Here is a 15,011-nt window from a genome sequence, read left to right as displayed (position 1 = left end):
CTAAGTCTGATATTTCTTCTAGTTCTGAGATTCTGTGATGAAAAATAAATACAATTTAAAATAGGCTAAAAGGGGTTTCAAGAAAGCTTTTGGTGTACTGCTCACATTGCTATAGTGCTTTATAGTTTGTTTGTTTTTTTTTAAATCCCTTACCTTCTGTCTTAGAATTGATACTAAGTATTGGTTCCAAGGCAGAAGAGCAGTAAGGGTTAAGCAACTGAGGTTAAGTTACTTGCCCAAGGCCACACAGCTAAGAAAAGTCTGAGTTCAGATTTGAACCCAGGACCTCTTACCTCCAGGCCTGGCTCTCTATCCACTTAGCCACCTAGCAGCCCCTGCTTTACATTTTATACTTCCCCCACCCTCTTACCATAATCTAAGAGTATTATTATTATTAACTTGATTTTGTAGCTGGGTAAACAGGCACAGGGGAAGTGATTGTTTAAGCGCATAATCCAGAAAATAACATAGCCAGAATTCAGTCTCAATTCTCCTCTCCCATCTTTTTCCAGTACTCTTTCTACTGACCCTCACACTGCTTGGTTTTCTCAGTTCTGGCTTTTTAGGGTGCCTGAAGTTATACTCTAAGATGGTAGAGAGGGAAGGTAAAGTCCATTTATACACAGCCTAGGCAGGGAAACACAACTGTATCTCTTTGAGAACAGCTCCCTTCTTGGATGATTTTTGCATTGATTCTGCCAGCTCTGGAGACAGAGATGAGTTCCAAGTCCACCAGGAGACCTCTGAGCCTTATCTGGGGTGACCAGCATGGTCTTTTGTCCCATCATCTGCACAGTGCTGAGCTGAGCAGGAGAGAGGCAGCAATAATGGGATAATCAGAACCCAGTTGCAGGACAGCTCCATCTCAGAGGATAATAGGAGTCAGAGGAACAATGTCCTCACATTTTCCATCAGAGGAGCTCAAAGCATATGAGTCATGTAAGCTGTAATTTGATACCATCAAAGTACAAATAAGTGCTGATTTCTCTAGGCTCGGTGATATTGTTGTGTCTAAATGGGGGCACATTATCATTAGTCAAGTTGTGGATGGGGTCCTATTGTCTCGCAGCCAGAGAAGTTGGATGGATTTAATATTTTTCATCTGGCCAGATTGTCCAAAGTATAATGGTAGATGCAAATGTGAGAGAAAGCCCAGTGAAAGAGACATATTTTAAAATACAATCATTTGAATGTCTGTCCTCAGACCAGAGCTCGAGTCTGAATTATAAACTTTTGGAATAAATCAGTAATGGATGAGTGGGTCGGTTAGTCCACATGCATTTATGAAGTGGTCACTAGCGTTCCATACAATGCTACGTGTTAGTGAAACAAAGAAAAGCACAAACAGTCTCTGCCTTCAAGGAGCTCAGATTCTGTTGAGAGAGACAACGACAATAACAAACTGGGAATGTATCTTCATATTAGAATATGAGCTCACGGGATTTAACGGTCATTTCATCTTTTCTCCTTGTGCCCCTAGCATTTAGCACAGTCGATGACAGGTGATAGGTACTTATTCATTATAGTTATTAATCTATTTATTTATTATAATACATAAGTTAATTGTAATAATAACAAATACTTATTAAATAGGTTCATATGAGATATATACAGAGTAGTGTGGAGGTAGTCCAAGAGGGAAGGCATTAGCATCTGGGGGACCTAGAAGTACCTCCTGCAGAAGGTAGAATTTGAGTTGGATCCTGAAGGAAGTCAGAGAGGCCGGGAGTTGGAGGTGAGGAGAGGGAGCTTTCTAAGCATGTACAAGACTAACACAAAGAGAGAGAGACTGATGATGGAGTGTTGTGATCAAGAGACAGTAATTAGGCCAATGTAGATTGATCTGAGCGTGAGTGGAAGGGAGTACAGAATAAAAAAAAATGAAATGAATGAATTATGATAACCTCTAGCTTGACTAGTCTGGGGCTAGGGTCCTAGAATCTAATGATGTCATTCTGTGTTGTGGATTATACTAATCATTTTTTTTAATGACTTAAGTTGCTGATTTTAATTTATTTATTTAGTCAATTTAGAACATTATTCCTTGGTTACAAGAATCACATTATTTCCCTCTCTCCCCTCCCCCCACCCTTCCCAAAACTGATGTGCAATTTCATTGGGTATTACATGTGTTCTTGATCAGAACCCATTTCCATGTTGTTAGTGTTTTCATTAGGATATTCATTTAGAGTCTACATCCCCAGCCATATCCCCCTCAAACCATGTAATCAAGCAGTTGTTCTTCTTCTGTGTTTCTACTCCCACAGATTTTTTTTTTTCTGAATGTGGATGCTCTTTCTCATAGATCCCTCTGGGTTGTTCAGGATCACTGCATTGCCACTAATGGAGAAGTCCATTACATTCAATTGTACCACAGTGTATCAGTCTCTGGTATACAATGTTCTCCTGGTTCTGCTCATTTTACTCTGTATCAATTCCTGGAGGTCATTCCAGGATTATACTAATCATGATAAATCACATTTTAATAATGTTTTCAGATCTACCGAGCCCCTGCTGCAGCAACTTGCTGAAATATCATTCTCATTTTACATATGAGGAAATTTAGACAGAGATGAAATGAATTGTACAACGAAACATGGGTCTTCTTACTACATACTCAGTGATATTTCTGTTAAATAATTTACAAACACACACATATACACCAAGGAGGTCAAAGAGAGAAAGGATCTATGCACAACAAAATAGTTAAAGCAGTACTTTTTAGAGTAGCAACTAATTGCAAACAAATTAGCTACTTATTGATTAAGGAATGACTAATAATAAATTGTGATGTCTATCTGTAATAGAACATGACTTCTGTAAGAAATGATAAACATTCAGAATTTAGGGAAGTACAGGAGGACTTATATGAACTAAAGAAAAGCAAACTAAGCCGACTAGGAAAATAATTTACACAATAAATCTTATTGTTGATCAAGTTTGGTCCTGAAGAAAGGTGGAGAAAATGTGACATTCTCTCCCACCTTCCATTTCTTACAAAAGTGGGGAACTATGGATGTGAAGCACTGCATGTCTTGTCAGACATAGTCAATGATTTTATTTACTAAATAGTTTCCACTTCTTCCCTTTTTATTTTTTGTTATAAGATTTCTTCAGAGGGGAAGGAATTATAACTACTTCTGAAAATTAATGTGATATAAAAACAAAAGATATTAATAAAATATAAATCTATGTATTTATTATTATTATTATTAGTTGTAGTAGTAGGACATGCATATGCTGTTATTAATATAGAGTTCTCTGGTGAGGAAGCTCCCTCTAAGAAAGCAAATTAGCAATTGTTTTGGGACATCTCTAGCTGTGCCCAGATGGTCCATCCTGGGACAAAATTCTTTTTAAAGTATCAGTTTTTATAGTTCTATAAGTAGTGTTCATAACACACATATATTGTTAAGAAGTTTCTACCTTTATCAGTGAGTAGTTTCTTCTCCTTTGAGGGTCCTTCTATACAAATTGACCTTCCATTTCAAATTCTGATGTCTATCATTTACTGACCTCCAAGGTACACTCCTTTTCTCAAAAAAAAAAAAAATTCAATGCCTGCCTCTCGGCCTTTTGAACCTCACAATTCTTTGTCCTCATAATGGAGGACTTCAAACTACATATTGATATTCCCTCTAATTTCTTAATTTAACAACCAATCACATATCTTTTTCCTTCATTCCATCCAAGTGAGAAAGACTTGATTATATACACAGAGATGATCATACCATACCCTTGATCTTGCCATTTTCTGTGAACTACAAAATTCCTTTATCTAATTATAATGTTTTATCATCCCATCTTTCTCCGTGTTCCCTATGACCCCTGTGAATTTTAGATTTACTCCACCTTCCTTAGTCTAACAAACAGGAATGTTTACACCCCTACTTAAGGTTTAAGTGTTGAGAAGGATGGCCTATGACAGACATGTGCTAGCAAATGACAAATCAGAAACAACTGACAGACCCCCTGGACTGTCCTAAGTCAAACTTAAGCTACCATTGATATATATGAGACACAGGAAGTGATGTAAAAAATGGTCTATATATTTCGCTTCACTTCCTCTCTCCTTTTTCATGGAGAGGTGGCTCTGTTTTTTTTTTTTTTTTTGTGGTGGAGATGTGGCTGGTGTGGGTGTGCTGGGTGTCTTGGTGTCTTGGCATGGGTCAGGTGAGGCGTCTTCCCTGAGCTTTCTCAGAGTTTAGGCTGATTCCTTTTTTTCCTTTACCTTTAGGAGACCCCTCATCTCAGAAGAGGCCTCATGGCTTGAAGGTCTCTGAACTCCCCTTGGCTCAGGCTAGGCCAGAGAAATCTTATACTCCTTTCCCTCTCTCTTCTTCTTAATTCCTTCCATCTATATTAATTAAACCACCATAAAATTCCCAAACTGACTTGAATATTTTTATTGGGATTTGAATTAATTCCTGGCGAACAACTAAAATTATATTCAGTTTAAAAAATCCCCTAAATTTACCCCTTATACCCCATAACCCTTTCTTCATCTTTATCATGTTTTCTGTTCCCTCCACCCTCAGTTCTTTTCAGGCCATCACCCCTATATTCTCTACTCTTCCTTTAGACCCCTTGGTCAACCAGTTTAACTCTATACTAATCCTCTATGCTTGAAACCCTTGCCCCTTTGTCTGATTGTTGATCACACCTGGTCAGGTTCTCAATCCACAATGTTACATTGTATTTATATGTATGTATGCATTTATATTTACATACATGTGCATGGAATGTATATATATATATATTTATATAATAAATACCCTATAACACAGACTTAAAATGCCTCACAAAAATTCCTGTCAGGGATGTCTCATTGCCTGAACCTATTGTTGACAAAAGAATATGTGCTTAAGATCTGTGATCCTTTCAAATGTCTTCTTTAATTTTAAACTTTTACCTTCTGTCTTAGAATTGACAGTAAGTATTGGTTCCAAGATAAAAGAGCAATAATGGCTCAGCTCAGGGTCACATAGCTAGGTAGTATCTGAGGCCAGATTTGAACCTAGGACCTCCTATCTCTAGGCCTGGTTCTCTATCCACTGAGGTACCCAGCTGCCCTTCTTCAAATATCTTCTGGCTTTAAAATGTTCTATTTTGATAGAGCATCCTAATCTATGACTTCGGACTCCCCAGGAATGGAAAAAGTGAGCTCTAATGGAAAATCACCCTCAACTGGAAGAGAGAAAGACCTGATTTCAAGTTTCCCACAGAACACTAATTGAATATCCTTGGGCAAATACTCAACCTCACCAAACTCTAGTTTCATTGGCTATATAAGAGCTAATAACTTATGGACTCTCTCTTTCCCACAGCTCTTCGGGAGAAAGTGCTTCACCAAATTTAAGCTCTAAATACAAATAATCATGTCCTATGAATATTAATGTATCAATAAATATGCATTTTTTGTTATCATTGCTACTAAAATGCTCTTATCTTGACTGCTTGCTTGCTGTGTAATTGTGAACAAGTCTCTCTTTTTACCTCGAGGTTTCAATTTCTTTACTTATAAAACAGGGGCAATGATACTTAAAGTACCTTCTTGTGGCAACATCTGATAATTTTATACTTTATGTTAACACTGCAATTTCTGGTTTACAAGGTGCTTTCCCAGTCATTCTCTCATTGGTTCATCTCAACAGCTCTGGTAGGGTGGGTCTTATTTTTAAAAAGGGAGAACTGAAACTCAGATAATCAAAGTGAGTTTTCAGACACAAAGGATTCAAGTTGCTAAAAACTGGGAAAGATCCTGGACCTTTAGGTGCAAGTATATCACAGGAGGGAAACCACCATGTCCATGTTCACTTTGTGGGTGGCCTGAATCATAAGCTCTTGGCACAAAGTAGGTTATTTAATACACACTTCATGAAACGAATTGTGTTGACTGAAAGATCTCTTCTAGTTTACAATCCTCTGATCTTTAAAGAGGAATTAATTTTCTGCAGTAAAAGTATTTCTAAGCTTGGAGTTCCAGTGCAAAAGTCTCATGGCTGGGGGCTCTGGGGGTACACCCATCCTGGGTGGGGCATAAAGACATGGGACTTTGGATGCTCCATCATTTTTGATTTTTATCGAGAGCAGCACCACATTCCCTAAACACAAAAAGCGCTGTGCATTTTGAACATCATCCAAAGCTTCACTTTTAGCCAAGCCATGAGGCACTCTGGGCCAAGGGGAATTCAGCAGCTCCAGGGCCCACTCTACTCTAGCCTCAGTGAGATGGAGTGTGCTGGATAAGAGCCCAAATCCATTCTGTGCCCCTGGGAAAATTGCAATCCTGCTTCCCACTCACCTTTTCTCTTTTTTTCTCCCTTAATGGGCTTTCAGCCTTTCTCCTCCTCCCTTTCCCCCAGCTGTGGGCAGTTGGGCTAAGAGACATTCTTGATGATGGCATATTGTACTGTGATTAGATTCTCTGGGAGAACAATGTCCATGTAGCCTGCCTGCCTGTGAGAGTTGCTTAAATGGGACGCACCAGAGAGACAGAAAGTAGCTCAGCCAGCCAGAAAGAGAGGTCATCGCTAAGAGCCGGCCAAAGGAGACCCCGAGAATAAAGGATTTCCCAAATCCAAGGCCCAAACAGAAGCCAATTTTCCCCTCTCAGTCTCTGAATGGAGGCAGAGGATTTATTGACATGTTGCTTGGAGGGAGACAGGCCTCCAGGGGTGTTTTACAACCTGCAGAATTAACTTGGCCAAATAACATTCTACAGGAACATATTTTGACCTGTCACTGGATATACTAAGAACATCTGGCAGGTTTCACTATCTGTAAACTTTGGGGGTGGAATGCTCTCTGTTCTCCCTGCTGTCTTCGGAGCTCAGCCATTCCCTCTTAACTGGCCTCTGCCATTTTGCAGGGAGGACGCCTTCTCTCTGCTTTCTTAGACCTAGGGCTAACAGCAAAGCAAATGGTGTCATTTCATGGGTAGCAGGAAAGTTGCAAGATGTCTCATTTTGCCTGGGCAAACATGCTTTCCCTTCTAAGCAGCACTCCCTTCTCCAGATCTTTCTAATAGCTATGCTTTAAAAAATTACTGATAATTAGTATTTACCCAGAGCCTTCAGCAAACAATTCCTGAAGTGCTTGTCGTAATTATATATGCAAATTGTTATGGAAGAAAAATGCTCTTGGCTTTGAGGGAAGGACCGCCACTGAAAGATAAGGGAAATGGGGGGGGGGTGAAGGAGCATTAAGGTATACTATTGCAAAACTCAGTTGTAGAGAGTTAGGCATCTCTCATCAATATCCTCCATCACAACTGTCAAGCCTTTAATGAGATGAAAACAGAAGATAATTTAGTTGATTTTGGATGGATGAAGTCAGCAGTATCAGTGGGGAAAGCCTTTCCTTGGAAAAAACAAAAGCTCTTTTTTTGTTGATACCTGCATAGCATAGAGTAGATAGCTGGCCTTGGATTTGGGAAATTCTGCGTTTAAGATTCCCCTCTGACACATATTGGGGCAGCTAGGTGACACAGTGGATAGATTATTGGTCCTAGGGTCAAGAGGACTCATCTTTATGAGTTCAAATCTGACCTCAGGCACTTCTTAGCTGTGTGACCCTGGGCAAGTAATTTCATCCTGTTTGCTTCAGTTTCCTCATCTGTAAAATGAGCTGGAGAAAAAAATGGCAAATCACTCCACTCTCTTTGACAAGAAAATCCCAAATAAGGTCATGGAAAGTTGGACATGACTAAAATGACAGAACAGCAACAACAACTGACATAAATGAGCAGGGAGGCCCTAAATAAGTCAGTTAACCACTCAGTGCTATAAGACAATAAATATCAGAGAAACTGTGGACCTGTATTTGATAGAAGGCATTTTCTTGCTCCAGAACTCCTTATGCCAGTGAAATAACAAATCTAATTGCTGTTTGTTGTTTTAACTTTATATTTATTTCTGAATACATATCCCGTTTCCCCCACCAATTCATTGAACTCTTCCTTGGAAGAAATGACTTAATAAAAAAAACAGATCAGTGAAGCCAACCAACATATTTGTGTGTGCCAGATTATGCAACATGCTATACCCATAAGTCCACACCTCAGCAAAGAGAAGGAATATTGTTGCCTCTTCTCCAGAACCAAGCTTTCTCATTACAATTAAGCAAGTTGCTTTAATGTCTTTCCTTTTTTAAAACATTGTTCTAAGAAAACCTTCCTAATATATGTGTGACATTCGAAACATTTTTTTTTTTGCTCAAAAATCACTCACCATAAAGAACAAGAGTCCCTACCTACTGAATATTACCACTGCCAGGTAAGTCAGATTTTATGCCATAGTCCTAAATCTTAGTGATAAAGCTAAGAGCAATTGACACAAAATTAAATTTTTATGAACTTAAAAAAATATACATAGATAAATAGCATTAAAGGCAGTCACCACCCCAAAGTACCACCTCCCAAACATCACCTGGGGAAATCCTTGTCACAGCATAATTCAATAATCTGGAAGCTCTCACAGCCAGGAGTCAGTACAGGAAATGGGGAGCATTGTTGAAAACTATGTTGTTTCCTCAAGTCAAAACCTTCTCCCTAGGGCATGCCTTCTCCTAGCTCTTCCTCCTCCTTCATCATGGAAACTCTGCCTTCCTCCATTGCTTTTGCTAGCTGGGCCCTTCTTAGATGCAGGGACAGAAGGCTTCACAGGTCTGTCAGAGCACAACCACAGCAAAATTCCAGTGACTTGTCATGCTTATACTACATTATGATCAATGATTACAATACTAAGGCAGGATGGAATACAGCTCAATGGATACTTTTTTGGCATTTGTTCCTCTTTTTCCTCCCCTCCCCCAATTTTTCCCTGCTTCTTTTCCTATGTAGTCTTATATTGGCTAATTCTGGCTCTATTACTTCTTAGCTATGTGATACCAGGCAAGTTGTTGCTAGAAGTGGGTCAGAATGGAGCCTGAACTGATACAACTATTTTGGAGAGCAATTTGGAACCATGTCCACAAGGGACATAAAACTGTGTATACCCTTTAAAAACTCCACAATCCCACTACTAGGTCTATATCCCAAAGAGATCAAAGATAAAGGGAAAAGACCTACTTACAAAAAATATTTATAGCAGCTCTTTTTGTGGTGGCAAAGTCTTGGAAACTGAGGGGATGTCCATTATTTGGGGAATGACTGAACAAATTGTAGTATGTTATTGTAATGGAATATTATTGTGCCATAAGAAATGGCAAACTAGAAAATCACAAAAAAAAATCCTGAGAAGACTTACATGAACTGATGCGAAGAGAAGTGAGCAGAACCAGGAGAGCACTGTACAATGATCAGCTGTGAATACAAGGATCCACGGCAACTCCAAAAGACTTATGATGAAAAAGGCTATCCAGTACCTTAAAAGGAACTGATGGATTCTGAATGCAGATTGAAGCATACAATTCTTCACTTTATTTCCTCCATGAATTTTCTCTGGTGTAAGTGATCTGTGTCTTCTTTCACAATCTGATGAACATGGAAATATATATTGTATGATAATATATGTACAACCTATATTATATTAGTGACTATCTTGGGGAAGGAGGGGTGGGAAGGAAGGGAACATATCAGAAAATGTCAGAAAACAATTATTAAAATTGTATCTACATGCTATCTGGAAAAAATTTTTTAAACAAACAAAAAAAGAAAGTGGGTCAGAAGAATCAACTCATCAACTCAAAATCCAACTGCTTTAACACATAGTTCTCAGGAAGTTGAGTTTATATTTCTCCAAGCAAGTCCCTACTTGGGCATACTCCTTATCTACTGAAGGGAATTTGTGACTCACAGAATCAAAGAAGACAACATCAGAACTGGAAAGGGCTGGGGAGAAGGGAGGTCAATGATAATCTAATAAGTCCTGGAAATTTACACATTTGTTCCTTAACCCACTTCCTTCCCGGAGGACTTACATGGACATTAGCACTCTTTCCACTCACCCAACCCTCTTCATATGGTGAGCTCTATGGCAACTACAAACTCTTTAAGCAAACAGATGAAACTCCAAGGTTAAGAGATTAGAGTATGGCCAATTTGTATTAGGTAGAGAGCAGAGGGAGAGAGAAAGATAAAGGATTGCCTGGTAGTTTCCATAGGTAAGAGAAAGCTGCTTGGTGGTGAGCTCAAGCTCTGTTTGACTCATTGAGATATATGGGCATAGGGTATTTTGGACTGATTATCAAAACCATATAGTAAGTATCCAAAATTTCCAAGCAGAATCAGAGAGCTAGATGAGGCTTTTGAAAACATCTAAGAATAACTGCTTGTTTTACAAATGGAAGCCCAGAAATGGCAAAGATATTCTAATATCCTACAGCTATTAAATGGTGGGATAGGGTTTAAATTCATATCTTATGATTTTAAGTTTAGTGCTTTTTTCAGGAAACCACTCCAACCAGAGAAATTTGTATTGATCTTCAATGAATGGATGAATAAAAAGCATTTATTAAGTATTTAGTATGAGGCAAAACCTGTGATAAATGCTAGGAATATTAACAGAAATCAAGATAGTGTCTGGTAATCAGAGCACACAGTGAAAAAAATGCTAGATCTGGAATCAAAAGATCTTGATTCAAATCAAGAAGGAGGGAATGGGGGCAGCTCTGTTACTCAGTAGACAGAGAGCTGGCCTGTACTTTGGAGATCCTTGGTTCAAATCTGGCCTCAGACATTTCCTAGCTATATGACTCTGGGCAAGTCACTTAACCCCATTTGCCTGGCCCTTACTGCTCATCTGCCTTGGAACTAATTAATATTAAGTATTGATTCTAAGTATTGATACCGAAGGTAAGGTTTTTTTTTAACATTATTTTTTTTATTTAGTCAATTTCAAACATTATTCCTTGGTTACAAAAATCATTTTCCATTCCTCCCTCCCCTCCAACCACCCCTCCCACAGCCGATGCCCAATTCCACTGGGTATTACATGTGTCCTTGATCAGAACCCATTTCCATGTTGTTGGTGTTTGCATGAGGATGTTCATTTAGAGTCTCCATCCCCAGTCATATCCCCCTCAAACCATGTAATCAAGCAGTTGTTTTTCTTCTGTGTTTCTACTCCCACAGTTTTCCTCTGGATGTGGATAGTGTTCTTTCTCATAGATCCCTCTGGGTTGTTCAGGATCACTGCATTGCCACTAATGGAGAAGTCCATTACATTCGATTGTACCACAGCGTATAAGTCTTTGGTGTACATTGTTCTCCTGGTTCTGCTCCTTTCACTCTGCATCAATTCCTGGAGGTCATTCCAGTTCACATGGAATTCCTCCACTTTATTATTCCCTTGAGCACAATAGTATTCCATCATCAACATATACCACAGTTTGTTCAGCCATTCCCCAATCGAAGGGCATCCTCTCATTTTCCAATTTTTTGCCACCATGAAGAGCGCAGCTATGAATATTCTTGTACATTTATTTTTCCTTATTATCTCTTTGGTGTACAAACCCAGCAGTTCTATAGCTGGGTCAAAGGGCAGACAGTCTTTTAGTGCCTTTTGGCCATAGTTCCAAATTGCCCTCCAGAATGGTTGGATCAATTCACAACTCCACCAGCAATGACTTTGCCACATCCCCTCCAGCACTCATTACTTTCCGTTGCTGTCATGTTAGCCAATCTTTTAGGTGTGGGGTGATATCTCAGAGTTGTTTTGATTTGCATCTCTCTAATAATAAGAGATTTAGAACACTTTTTCATGTACTTATTAATGGTTTTGATTTCTTTGACTGAAAATTGCCTGTTCATGTCCCTTGCCCATTTATCAATTGGAGAATATCTTGATTTTTTGTACAATTGATTTAGCTCTTTGTAAATTTGAGTAATTAGACCTTTGTCAGAGGTTTTTGTTATGAAGATTGTTTTCCAGTTTGTTATTTTCCTTCTAATGTTGGTTACATTGGTTTTGTTTGTACAAAACCTTTTTAATTTGATATAATCAAAATTATTGATTTTACATTTTGTGACTCTTTCTAAGTCTTGCTTGGTTTAAAAATCTTTTCCTTCCCAAAAGTGTGACATGTATACTATTCTGTGTTCTCATAGTTTATTTATAGTTCTTTCTTTATGTTCAAGTCATTCACCCATTCTGAGTTTATCTTGGTGTAGGGTGTGAGGTGTTGATCCAAGCCTCGTCTCTCCCACACTGTCTTCCAATTTTCCCAGCAGTTTTTATCAAATAGTGGATTTTTGTCCTAAAAGCTGGGGTCTTTGGACTTGTCATAGACTGTCTTGCTGAGTATTGTTTTGATGACCGCTGCTTTATAGTATAGTTTGAGATCTGGGACTGCAAGGCCACCTTCCTTTGCATTTTTTTTTTTCATTATTTCCCTGGATATCCTTGTCTCTTGTTCTTCCAAATGAACTTTGTTATGTTTTTTTTTTCTAATTCAGTAAAAAAGGTTTTTGAAAGTTTGATGGTTATGGAACTAAATAAATAGATAAGTTTGGGTAGGATGGTCATTTTTATTATGTTAATTTGTCTTACCCATGAGCAGTTAATGTTTTTCCAATTGACTAGATCTAGTTTTAGTTGTATGAAAAGTGTTTAATAGTTGTGTTCTGTGTCAAGGAACATGCTCTGTCATCCCAATTGACCTGTGAGGAGGTTTCTCCTCATACTGACCCAAACCAGGACTTGAACCCTTTAGCTCCTCTCCCTATCAGACCTCACTCATCTGCTACTCCTTCCATTACCTTTCTTCCCAGTCTCTATCCTCCTTTGCCCACTTATCTTTCCTATCCCTACCCTTACCATCCCTACTTCAATCCTTTTCCGTATCCTCCTTTCTACCCACCTTACTGTGACCCCTCTAGACCTCACCCATCCTACTCCTCTCCACCCAGTACCCAATCCCACCCTCTTTTCTCTCCACTCTGCCCCCAGCCCCTCCCCTGTTCCTCTCCACTCTTCCCCTAGCCCCTCCACTGTTCCTCTCCACCCCACCCACAGCCCTGCCCCTGTTCCTTTCGCTCTACCTCCCCACCTGCTGACCATCTCCATTCCACCACCCCATGCCCTTTCCCTACCAGCCTCACTACAATCCACTCCACTGAACTCCAGAATACAGGCCAAACAGCAGTTGCTACAGATGATTCAAATAAAGGTCTTTTTCCTCTAAGAGTTGTCCCTACATGTAACAGACGTGGAGATTTAGTAAACATTAGACATCATATACCCTTTTCTACACAGGACATTGAGAGATTCAAAGAAAAAACATCTTCATATGAAACTGAGCCTGTGGTGGTGATAAATAAGTTTGAAAGCATTTTTCACACATATAATTCCACATGGCTTGATGTAGAAGATTTGCTCCAGGCCTTGCTAACAGAAAAGGAAAGAAATGAGATTCTTTCTCTTGTTAATCAGGCCCAAGGAGAGGGAACAGTTCATTGACCAACTGAAGATCCCAAATGGGACCCAAATTCAAAGCAAGATTATTTACAACTATGCCAGGCTAGAAATGCATTGGTAAAAGCTATGAAAGTATGTTCTGATAGTCCTGGTACATGGAATAAATTTGAAAATCTTAAGAAGATAGCAAAAATCCTGTCCAGTTTATGGATAGACTTATCGAGCTAGGAGGAAGATATATTGAGCTTGATCTGCTTAGGGAACGGAACCTTACACAAATCAGAATGCAATTTGTCAAGAACAGTTGTAAGGTAGTTAGGAATTATTTCATGACTAGCTGTCCAAATTGGCCTACTATGGACCTTGAAGAATTGAAGAGAGTGGCAGTTTATGCTTTTGAGGGACATAAGGAAAAGGAGAAGGAGGAGAACACTGATTTAGTGGAATCATTAAGGAAGGAAATAAAGGAATTGACTTCTAAATAGGATGAGAAGGATAAGGAGAATGCTACTTTAGTAGAGACATTGAGGAAGGAAATAAAAGAATTAACTGAAACAGTTGTAAAGGTAAAGTAAGGAGAGATCCTAGCTCCCTTACAAGAATCCACAAAACAACCACTAACATGTTATTTTTGTGGAATAATTGGTCATGTGATTATGAATTGTAAAAAGAGGAATCAGGTAAATAGGAATGGAAGTTTTAGGAATAGTAATATTGATAGGAGGAATAGTTATTCAAATGAGGAAAATAAAAAATTGCACCCAAACACCTGTACTCAATGTGGGTAATCCCCTCAGCATGGGAGACTCCAGAGGTGTGGACAAAGGGATTGTGATGACTGATGGTATTTTGGAGGGGAAGGAACCTCAAAGGGTCTGGAAGTGAATTTTTAAGCCTTTTCAGACCTAATTGACTTATTGATGTTAACTGTTGCAGTTTATTCCCCTCCTCAGAATAAAGAAGTCTCTGTAACTCAATTCTAAATACAAGATATATGTAATTTGCTGTTAACTACTTTATAAGTTGTGTTACACTGTTAAATTGTCTTAATTTATAACTCTTCTATGACTGTGATTGTTCTACAGAAGAATATCTTTGTAAAAGACCACAAGTAGCATTTTGTTCCTTTTTTGCCCTTGTTAATTGTCACACAGAGATGATGGATGGACTCCATCAAATTGGTTTCAACCTATATACAAGTTTTGGAGAATTTACTTATTTAATAATTTAAATTTATTTTAATGAGTATTCAGACATAGTTTTCAGATATCTGGGAGTATCCCTACCTCTGATCATTCATTCCCCTGCCTCTTGAGTTGTTTGTAACAAGAGGTACAGGTCTATTTGTAGTTGAAGTAAAGTGCACTAGCATTGTTGTATTTTCCCATCTCTGCATTTATTGTAAATGTGATGGATGAAATATCTGCAGTGATTTTCACTTTTTAGTTCTCGGCTCCACATGAAAATGGTTGGGACATATTGGAGACAGTTCTGTTACACTGTTATAGCCTCATACCATGACGGAGGGAGGTGTCCAAGTGGCTTAGTTAACCTGTGATGTATTATAATCTCATCCAGTAGTTGGGAATGACTTTTTCCTGTGAAGCCTAATAGCTTCAAAATGGATTTATTATATTTTGTAATTCTTCATCA

Source organism: Monodelphis domestica, chromosome 1 (assembly GCF_027887165.1).
Source record: "Monodelphis domestica isolate mMonDom1 chromosome 1, mMonDom1.pri, whole genome shotgun sequence".
Lineage (NCBI taxonomy): Eukaryota > Metazoa > Chordata > Mammalia > Didelphimorphia > Didelphidae > Monodelphis > Monodelphis domestica.
The sequence above is the reverse complement of the archived record's forward strand: the minus strand, read 5'-3'. Positions refer to the sequence as shown.